Consider the following 9,189-nt stretch of genomic DNA (forward strand, 5'->3'; position numbering starts at 1 on the left):
ACCCCCGAGCCTCACGGACCCAAGATGGCCGCCCGACGGCTTCCTCTGCTGCCGCCGGGGGCCGGAAGTGACGACGCCGCTGCCTCCCGGGGTTCGGCCAATCAGCGCGGCCGAGGAAGCCGGCCGGCGACTGTTGCTAGGAGAGACTTGGTCCTGCCCCGGGCCCAGGGGGCGGCTGTGGGCCGGGAAGGGCTGGCGGGTCCGACGGGTCCGGGCGGGCGGCAGGCTCCCAGCGTCCAGGGCACGCGGGCACCCCCGAAAGAGCCGGCTAAGGCCCTGGGCGGCGGCCCGAGTCCTATCACTGGGTTGGCGTTTACAGTGTGGACCGAGGGCCTGCTCTGTGGCAAAGCTGCCCCGGACCGTGCGGCACCGAACAGAGTCCCGGCAGCAATGATAAGGCCGGGGCGGCGGGGAGGTGCCGGGCTCCTGCTTCATTGACGTTGACCGGGGAGTGGAGGACTCGGTCGCCCTTCCTGCCTCTGGCTGGGGGCAGCCGGGCTGGGCTGGGCAGCCGGGTGGCAGCAGGCGCGTCCTGCTCTGGAGGAGCTCGCTGTCTGCAGGAAGGTGGACCGAGACCAGCTAAATGCCATCAAGAAGGAAGGTGCTCTACCGGAGCTCTACGAGGCTAGGGGCCCGGGGGAGGTGTGGCGAGCAAAGCCCTAGAAACCCGCGGGGACCGGTTCCTGCACGCCCCGGGAGGTTCTACTACACCAGGAGCTGGAGCACCCCTGGGTCCCCGCCGGCACTGAGCTCAGTGGACGCTTGCAGCCTGGGACGCTGGACATGCTACCTCCCCTGGAAGCCTTCCTTGTCCCCTCTCCTCCGCATGTGCCCCGTGGCCCTGCCCAGAGGCTGGCCAGCAGGGGATGGAGTCCACGGTGCAGGGCTCTGAGGAAGGAGATGGATCGGTATGGGTTGGAGCAGCATGAACTGTTATTGACAGTCTGCCTTGTGGGTCCATTACATATGTTGCCTCATTTACCTGTAAGATGGGCAGGCACACCTTGAGATTTGAAGTCTAAACAGGTAACAGTGACTTGACCCAAGTACCCGAGTTGGACTGCAGAGCTGGATTTTGAACCCAGCTCTTTTTTTAAAATATATTCCATTGATTTTTTACAGAGAGGAAGGGACAGGGATAGAGAGTTAGAAACATCAATGAGAGAGAAACATGGATCAGCTGCGTCCTGCACACCCCCCACTGGGGATGTGTGACCGGAATCGAACCTGGGACCCTTCAGTCCGCAGGCCAACGCTCTATCCGCTGAGCCAAACCGATCAGGGCTGAACCCAGCTCTTAAAACTTCCTAATGCTTAAGCCCTCGTAATAGGTATATCCGGTTTTAGTTTTTCTCTTTTGTCCACTGCATGTGAACCGGCTGGGACATTTCCTGCTCTGTGAAACACGTCTTTAAACACCAGAATCATCACTCGAAAGGACTGAGATGCAAGTGAGGCTTCCATCTTCCTCTCTCTGGCAAGTGTTCACAGGCTCAGGGTAGTCCAATTTAAAATGTTATTATCAGGGCCAGAACCGGTTTGGCTCAGTGGATAAAGCTTCGGCCTGCGGACTCAAGGGTCCCGGGTTCGATTCCGGTCAGGGGCGTGTGCCTTGGTTGCGGGCACATCCCCGGTGGGGGGCGTGCAGGAGGCAGCTGATCCATGTTTCTCTCTCATGGATGTTTCTGGCTCTCTGTAAGAAATCAATAAAATATATTTTTAAAAAAAGTTATTATCGGGGACTCTCTCCCCCTCCCCACGTGGGAGTCTGCTTGTTTGTCAATAAATTTCCCTCTTTTCCTATAAAAAGTAAAATGTTATTGTCTTTCTCCCTCATTGGCCAAGCAGAAATGGTTGAATTCTCTTTAAATGTATGTCACAGTTCAACTGCAAAGTGGCTTATCATGGTATTTTGGGAACTCCAGCAGGGGTATTTGGCCCAACATGGGTTGGGCCAGGGAAGCTCCCTAAGCAGAGGTGTTTCTGCTGAGTCTAAAACAGCCGTGGGCAAACTACGGCCCGCGGGCTGGATCCGGGCCGTTTGAAATGAATAAAACTAAAAAAAAAAAAAGACCGTACCCTTTTATGTAATGATGTTTACTTTGAATTTATATTAGTTCACACAAACACTCCATCCATGCTTCCAGTTTAAGAACCCATTGTGGCCCTCGAGTCAAAAAGTTTGCCCACCCCTGCTCTAAAAGCATGGGCAGTTAGCCAGGTGAGGAGGTGGGAGGGCAGTCCAAGCAGCAGGATGGCCTGTACAGGGGCACAGAGATGAGAAACAACATGGCGGGCGTGCATCCATGTCAGCAGAATGACAGGTGAGCCTGGAGGGTTAGGCAGGAGCCAGGCCAGGTTTGGCGGCAGCGTGGCACTCTGTTCTGTGCCAATGACAGCAATGTCAACTAGGTCAGCTGGGAAACACCGTCAGGACCCATAAATGGTGTCAGCCTCGGGCAGGAGTGCCAGGGAATGAGGTTTCCACCTAGATCAGCGGTTCTCAACCTGTGGGTCGCGACCCCTTTGGGGGTCGAACGACCCTTTCACAGGGGTCGCCTAAGACCATCGGAAAACATATATAATTACGAATTGTTTTTGTGATGAATCAATATGCTTTAATTATGTTTGATTTGTAACAATGAAAATACATCCTGCATATCAGATATTTACATTACGATTCATAACAGTAGCAACATTACAGTGATGAACTAGCAATGAAAACAATTTTATGTTTGGGGGTCGCCACAACATGAGGAGCTGTATTAAAGGATCTCGGCATTAGGAAGGCTGAGAACCACTGACCTAGATGGTTTCTCATTGAATAATTATTTAATTCACACATTAAATAACGACTCAGTGAATGCCAAAAGGTAGGAAGTTAAGCTGACACATCCTCACTCACGATGCTTCTGGTTTTCATAAAGTCGAGAATTAAAGAAACGCTTTGAGCTTTTCATTACACTTATGTCAAAGGACATCATCCTATATAATAAAATCATAGTATGCAAATTGTCCCCTCGGCAGGGAGGTTGTCCAGGAGTTCAACTAGGAGGCGGAGGTACAGAGGCCCCGAATGGCAGCTGGCAGCCACTAGGAACCCTGGGGAAATTCATGCACTGGGCCTCTAGTGGTACTATAAAGAGCTGGGGTTGAGAGGCAAGGTGTGCCTGTTATATGCACGCGCACACACACACACACACACACACACACACACACAAAAGAGAGAGGAGGAAGAGAAGCAGAAAGAGAAAAAGAAAAAAAAAGTGTCCAGCCAGGTATGGCTCAGTGGTTGAGTGTCCACCCATGAACCAGGAAGTCACAGTTCCATTCCGGGTCAGGGCACATGCCTGAGTTACAGGCTCAAACTCCAGTAGGGGGCATGTAGGAGGGTTAGGACCCTGCAGCCCTGTGATCTGGGGACACCCCAGAGGCCCCTCCTCAACCCCAGCCACAGATGCCCAGGACAGGCCCCTCTGCCCCCCAGCACCCGCGGGCCCCCCAGCCTCTCTCAGAACCTGCTGTTCCCCGCCCACCACGCTGGAGAACCAGAGACACCCCTGGCCCTGATCTGAGGGGAGACTAGCGGCTAGAGGTGAGCCAGGGGACAGGGTAGAAACCTCTGACTGACTTCTTTCCCTACCCAAAGCCTAGAACAATTCATGGTCGAAGCAGCCTGGGGCATTTTTCCTTTAAAATAACCAACAACAGCCCTGTGACTCAGTGGTTGAATATGACCTATATGAACCAGGAGGTCAGGGTTCAATTCCCAGTTGGGGCACAGGCCCAGGTTGCAGGCTCCATCCCCAGTGTGAGGTGTGCAGGAGGCAGCTGATTAATGATTCTCTCTCATCATTGATGTTTCTCTCTCCCTCTCCCTTCCTCACTGAAATCAATAATATATATATATATATTATATATATATTTGGCTCTATCCACTGAGCCAAACCAGTTAGGGCAATTTTTTAACTTTTTAAAAAGGAAGAACAAAACCCTCAAAGGTAGCCTCTCCTCCTGACCTTACATGGACTGCTCAGGGGCTGGGCATGGCGAGACGGCACGGAGCCCACCAAGTCGTTAGAACAGGATTCCGTACCGGCGGTGCAACCTCAGCCATGAGCTGTCCAGGGTTGGCCTTCTGAGTCAGGCCTGAGTCCCACCTACACGCCCTCCCCGTGGGGCTGCCGGACTCAAAGCCTCCTTTCACAAAGAGGGCAGGAGCATGGATGACTAGCAGTGTGTAATGTGTCTGAGCTCAGATGAATAATTGATGTGCTTGAATCTTAATAAGCAGGAAGGTTTCTGTGGCCAGGGAAGCCCAAAAGAGATTCTGGTAAAGCAAACTCTCGAATGTGGACCTAAGGCAGGCAAATAAACATAAGAACAACAACAAAACTCCAAAACTCCCCTAAAAACAGAAACCTATACACACATATACCCACATAATTTATAGGTCAAAGAAATCAAGAAGGAACATGTAGAACTGAATAGTAATGAAAATTTTTTTCACATCAGAAGTTGTAGGATACAATGAAAGCAATATTTAGAGAGAAAACTTTAGTGTTATATGTTAAATACGAAAAAAGGGCTAAAAATTAATAAGCTATGTATTACCATTATGTAGTTAGAAAAAAAAGACAATATGCCAAAGAAAGCAAAAAGGAAAATGAAGGCCTGGCTGTGTGCCTCAGTTGGTTGGAGTGTCATCCCGTACACCAAAAAGGTGGCAGGCACATACCGATTTCAGGTTCGATCCCTAGTTGGGGTGAGTCAGGAGGCAACCAATCAGCTTCCCTCTCCCATCGCTGTTTCTCTCTCTCTTCCCTCCATTGCTCTCTAAATTAAAATTTATAAAAGGACAAAATAAAAGCAGAAATTAATTAAATAGAGAACAAAGATAAAATGAGATCAACAAAACCATTTGAAAAATACTACTAAAAAAGGTAAAACTCGCTTTTTGCGTTTTCTCTTTCGAACCGGCGCCGAGCCATGGGTATCTCTCGGGACAACTGGCACAGGCGCCGCAAGACCAGAGGCAAGAGGAAGCCCTACCACAAGAAGCGGAACTATGACCTGGGACGCCCTGCCGCCAACGCGAAGATTGGACCCCGCCGCATACACAGTCCGTGTGCGCGGCAGCAACAAGAAGTACCAGGCGCTGAGGCTGGACGGGGGCAACTTCTCCTGGGGCTCCGAGTGTTGTACGTGCAAACGAGGATTATTGATTTGTCTGCAACGCATCCAACAAGGAGCTGGTCCGCACCAAGACCCCAGTGAAGAACTGCATCGTGCTGGTTGACAGCACACCCTACTGACAGTGGTAAGAGTCCCACTACGCACCGCCCCTGGGCCGCAAGAAGGGGGCCAAGCTGACTCCTGAAGAGGAAGAGATTTTGAACAAAAAACGATCAAAGAAAATTCAGAAGAAATACGATGAGAGGAAAAAGAATGCCAAAATCAGCAGTCTTCTCGAGGAGCAGTTCCAGCAGGGCAAGCTGCTTGCATGCATCGCTTCAAGACCAGGCCAGTGCGGTCGAGCAGAAGGCTATGTGCTTGAGGGCAAGGAGCTGGAGTTCTATCTGAGGAAAATCAAGGCCCGGAAAGGCAAATAAGTCCTCTTCCCTTCTATCTTAGCCCGTGTAATAAAGGTGTTTATAAAAAAAAAAAAAAAAAAAGGTAAAACTCTAGCCTGGCTAAGAATAAAGGAGAGAAAGCATGAGTAAGGCATTAGAAAATATAACGGAAGACATGATTACAGATGTTGCAGATTCATAAAAGATACTGAAATATTATCAACAAATCTGTCTCAATATTTTGAAAAAATATATAAAATTAATTTCTAGAAAACTATAACATCATAACTATCCAAGAAGTAGAAAATGAGTAGTTCTATAACTATTAAAGAAGTTGAAATAGTTTTATTGGCAGTTTTACTAAATTGTTGAAGAACACATGATTTCAGTTTTATGCAAATTCTTTCAGACAAGAATGGTCCAAAATTTATGACCTTAGCAAGCACCTCAGCGGCTTGAAAAGGAACTGTAAGCCCTGGCTGGTATGGCTCCGTGGGTTGGGTACTGTCCCATGCATTGAAAGGTTGTGAATTCAATTCCCAGTCAGGGCACATGGCCAGGTTGTAGGCTTGATCCCTGGTATAGGGCAGATCGTGCAGGAGGCAGCCTATCAATGATTCTCTCTCATCATTGATGTTTCTCTCTCTCCTCTCTCTTCCTTTCTGAAATCAATAAATTCTTGCTTGCTTTTCTACAAAAAAAAAAAAAAGTATTCCCCGCTCAACACACAAACATGTTTGAAAGATCCAGCATTGAAATATCTGAAGCATTATACATGGTAGTGAAGACATGGCAATAACCAAAGTGTCCTTCAATAGATGACTGGATAAAGAGGATGTGGTACATAATATATACAATGGAATACTGCTCAGTCATAAGAAAATATGAAATACAGTTATTTGTGACAACACAGATTAATCTTGAGAATAAAATGCTAAGTGAAAAATATCAGATGGGAAAAGTCAAGAACCATATGATTTTACTCATATATGGGATCTAAAACTGAAAACAACAATGAACAAACAAGACAAGCAAACAGAAACTCATAGACACAGACAACAGTATGGAGGTTGCCAGAGGGAGAAGAGAGGTGGGGGTAACAAAGGGTAAAGGGGGTCAAATATATGGTAACAGGAGATTTGACATACAATGCAATATACAAATGACGTATACAGAATTGTACACTTGAATCTTGTATTATTAACCAATGTTACCCCAGTAAATGTAATTTAAAAGTCAACGTAATTCACCAAAATATTAGAATGGAGAAATCATATGAACACAATACATGCAGAAAAATGATTAAATTTTTCCAGCAAACTAGGAACAGATTGGAACTTAATTTTACTTTAATCAAATTTACCAGAATTTTCCTTTAGAGTTATTTTTATGCAATATAGTGAAGTATGGTAGCAATCATCTCAGGTAGAAACTATAGTTTAACTTTAACACTGCTGTTTGGCTTCTGTACTTTGTTTAATAATAGAAAAGTTATTTTAATTTTCTGAATTAGATAAATCACCCCATTCGATTAAATACCCTATTGATTGTAATGTGGATATCCCATGGGTTGTGGTCATACTGGTCTTAGAAAGCACATTTTCCTTTATCTGGGAAGGACAGCACAGTTATCCCAAGGTCAGAGGGCTCCAGTTAACATGTCCCTGTTGACTCGTGTTCCGGAGACCCAAAAACTGTGATTTAGAAAACATGCTGCTTCTGCTTCTGTAAACTGCTTTTTTGCAAACCAGGTTCCTCATTCCAGATCCAAGGGCTCTAGATAATGTTTCTGTCAATTCAGTGATCCAGAGACCCCAAACTGTAATTTAGATAACATGCTGCTTCTGCTTCTGTAAACTGTTTTTTTTGCAAACCAGGTTCCTCATTCCAAACCTTGGGATGTAATCAATACCTTTGTGATATTTGCCTATATAAATCTGGTGTTGCGGCCATCTTATCACTATGAGATTTGGGAGAGCTAAAATGCCCCCTCATAGTCCCGGATTGCAATAAATGTGACTCTTTAATTCGACTTCTTGAGGCGTCCTTCTGTGATTCGCGGGGTACATTACAATAGTAAAATTTTTTTCCGATTTAATCTCCCTAGTAGTTATAGGTCTGGTCAGACTTTGTATTCCTTGGTGAGTAGGAACTTAATTATGTCGCCATGTTGATATCTATATGCCATATAGCTTTATTTTTTTCCATCACCATTTATCCCCTCTATGCCCTCTTCCACTTTAACCCTCTCACCCTAACCCCATCACCACACTATTGTGCATGTCCTTGAGTTTCTTTCTGCTCAATTCCCCCAACAGAGCTGTCTGCCTACTCTCTTATCTATGAAACTCTTTTTTGTTTGGTTGTCCATTAAATTCTACATGAGTGAAGTCCTATGGCATTTCTCTTTCTATGACTGGTTTATTTCACTTAGCACAATGTTCTGCAGGTCCCTCTGTGCTATGGCAAAGGGTAAAATTTTCTTCCTTTTTATGGCAGAGTAGTATTCCATTGCGCACCACGGGTTTTTAGCCACTCCTTTACTGGACACTTGGGCTGCTTCCAAATCTTGGCTACATGCCATCTAGCTTTATTGTCCCTCATTATCTGCATTACTGTAGTCTTTTGTGTTATTTGATCTTTTGTATTAAATGCTTATTTTCTTTTTTTTTTAAATATATTTTATTGATTTTTTACAGAGAGGAAGGGAGAGAGAGAGTTAGAAACATCGATGAGAGAGAAACATTGATCAGCTGCCTCCCGCACACTCCCTACTGGGGATGTGCCCGCAACCCAGGTACATGCCCTTGACCGGAATCGAACCTGGGACCCTTCAGTCCGCAGGCTGACGCTCTATCCACTGAGCCAAACTGGTTTCGGCTATTTTCTCATTTTTTTATATATTCTATTATCTTTGTGGTTACCATGGGGATTACATTTAACTTCCTAAAGTTATAAAACTTTAATTTGAATTTATGCCAACTTAATTTTACTAAAGCATGTAGAAAACAAAGTTACAATTGTTAAAATACTAGCTTTTATAATTTCCTATCTACTTTTATTGAGATCTTTATTTCTTCTTATGGCTTCCTCTCTAGTGTCCTTTCACCCCACAGGGCATTTCTTGCAGGGCAGGTCTAGAGGTAACAAACCTCATCAACTTGTTTATCTGAAAATGTTTTAATTCTTCCCTCACTTTCTTAATTATATATTTTTATTGCTTTTAGAGAGGAAGGGAGAGGGAGATAACATCAATGATGAAAATCATCAATCTTCTGCCTCCTGCATGCCCTCCCACTGAGGACTGAGTTCGCAACCGGGCATGTGCCCTTGACCAGAATTAAACCCAAAATGCTTCAGTCCCCAGGCCAACTCTATCCACTGAGCCAAACCAGCTAGGGCCCTCAACTTTTATTATTGATTTCAGAGAGGGAGAGATAGAAGCATCAATGATGAGATTCTTTGATCAGCTGCCTCCTGCAGCATGCACCCTACTGGGGGTTGAGCCTACAACCCTGGAATCAAACCATGACCTCCTGGTTCATAGGTCAAAGCTCAACCATTGGGATACACTGGCCAGGCAACTTTTTAAAGCATTTTGAGTATATTAAACCAC

The 9,189-nt window shown here is 45.9% G+C and overlaps 1 pseudogene across 1 annotated transcript; it reads left to right on the forward strand.

The window, feature by feature from the left end:
* The first annotated feature begins 4,989 nt into the window (after positions 1-4,989).
* LOC308533444 (small ribosomal subunit protein eS8-like) lies at positions 4,990-5,648 on the forward strand (annotated as a pseudogene). The gene has a single exon. The product of its transcript is annotated as a small ribosomal subunit protein eS8-like (transcript).
* Positions 5,649-9,189: the final 3,541 nt, after the last annotated feature.

This window comes from Myotis nattereri (genome assembly GCF_964212035.1).
Source record: "Myotis nattereri genome assembly, chromosome: 1".
Taxonomy (NCBI): domain Eukaryota; kingdom Metazoa; phylum Chordata; class Mammalia; order Chiroptera; family Vespertilionidae; genus Myotis; species Myotis nattereri.